The sequence below is a fragment of the Gorilla gorilla genome, chromosome 9 (assembly GCF_029281585.2).
Source record: "Gorilla gorilla gorilla isolate KB3781 chromosome 9, NHGRI_mGorGor1-v2.1_pri, whole genome shotgun sequence".
In the NCBI taxonomy this organism is placed as follows: domain Eukaryota; kingdom Metazoa; phylum Chordata; class Mammalia; order Primates; family Hominidae; genus Gorilla; species Gorilla gorilla.
In genome coordinates this window covers 69,861,422-69,863,122 of record NC_073233.2, presented here as the reverse complement: position 1 = coordinate 69,863,122, position 1,701 = coordinate 69,861,422, and the positions used below count along the sequence as shown (strand labels likewise).

General features: G+C 54.4%; 1 pseudogene; it reads left to right on the top strand.

The window, feature by feature from the left end:
* The first annotated feature begins 494 nt into the window (after positions 1 to 494).
* LOC101147768 (small ribosomal subunit protein uS5-like) lies at positions 495 to 1,473 on the top strand (annotated as a pseudogene).
* The last annotated feature ends 228 nt before the right edge of the window (positions 1,474 to 1,701 follow it).

Below are 1,701 nucleotides of genomic sequence, written 5' to 3'. Positions count from 1 at the left end.
CAGGCAGTTCGTGGCAGAGCAGGGACTGGAGCCGGGTCTGTGATCTGAGTCACCACCCATGGCTACTGCTGTCTTCTTCCCTGCCCACCAGTGCCCATCAGTGTTAGGGAGAACTCCCTGGTACTCGGTTCAGGAGAGGCATCTTGTGACTCCTCATGCAGCCAAGGCCTGGGACCTGGGGCCAGGGAAGATCCTCAGGCTCTGTCACGGAAGAGCGAGTATTGGCCTTACCCCAAGACTTCTCTGCCGGAAACTCCACTCCTCATCCCCAGCTCAACCCCCAGGCAGAGGGACTTTTCTCCTCCTCCACCTGAATCTCCAGTTCCAAGAAACAAGAAGCTGGCTCCAAAGGAAGACCTCCCCTTTTTCGATGCCCTGTTTATCTCTAAAGTGGACATGATTGATGGCACAGGAATGCATTCAGCTGCAAGTAACAGAAAACATGACCAACAATGTGGGAAAGACATAGATGTTTACTTTGCTCATGTAAGAAGATGACAGAGCTTCTTCTCCGAGAAAACACCAAATGGCAGATGACACAGTGCAGTGGGAGGCCCAGAGGCCCTGGGATGAGGAACAGCGGCAGCTTCTGCAGAGGCTTCGGCACTGGCATCTGGGACTGAGGTCATGGCCAGGGTTGGGGCCAGGGGCATGAGAGCTCCAAGGCTATGGAGCTCGCACAGGCAAGGCTGAGGATAAGGAGTGGATGCCCATCACCAAGCTGGGCCGTCTGGTCAAGGACATGAAGATCAAGTCCCTGGAGGAGGTCTATCTCTTCTCCCTGCCCCTCAAGGAGTCTGATATCATTTACTTTTTCCCTGGGGGCTTCTCTCAAGGATGAGGTTTTGAAGATCATGCCGGTGCAGAAGCCGACCTGCGCTGGCCAGTGCACCAGGTTCAAGTCATTTGTTGCCACTCAACTACAATGGCCACCTCATTCTGGGTGTTAAGTGCTTCAAGAGGTGGCCACTGCCATCCAAGGGGCCATCAACTCTCCACGGTCCCTGGGCAGAGAGGCTACTGGGGGAACAATATCGGCAAGCCCCACAGTGTCCCTTGCAAGGTGACAGGCCACCATGGCTCTGTGCTAGTGCACCTTAACCCTGTGCCCAAGGGCGCTGGCATCGTCTCCGCCGTGATGCCCGGTGCCCAGGAAGGTGCTGATGATAGCTGGTATCGACGACTGCTACACCTCGGCCAGGGGCTGCACTGCCACCCTGGGCAACTTTGCCAAGGCCAGCTTTGATGTCATCTCCAAGACCTACAGCTACCTGACCCGACCTCCAGAAGAATACTGTATTCACCAAGTCTCTTTACCAGGATTTCACTCGCCATCTTGTCAAGACCCAGACCAGAGTCTCTGTGCAGAGGACCCAGGCTCCAGCTGTGGCTACAACATAGTGTTTTTATACAAGAAAAAGTTAATTAAGCCTTTGAAAAACAAAAAAGACTGGGCACGGTGGCTCATGCCTATAAACCCAGCACTTTCGGAGGCTGAGGTGGGTAGATCACTTGAAGTCAGGAGTTCAAGACCAGCCTGGCCAACATGGTGAAACCCTGTCTCCACTAAAAATACAAAAATGAGCTGGGTGTGACGGCAGGTGCCTGTAATCCCAGCTATTCAGGAGGCTGAGGCGGGAGAATTGCCTGAACCCGGGAGGTGGAGGTTGCGGTGAGCTGAGATGGCACCACTGCACTGCA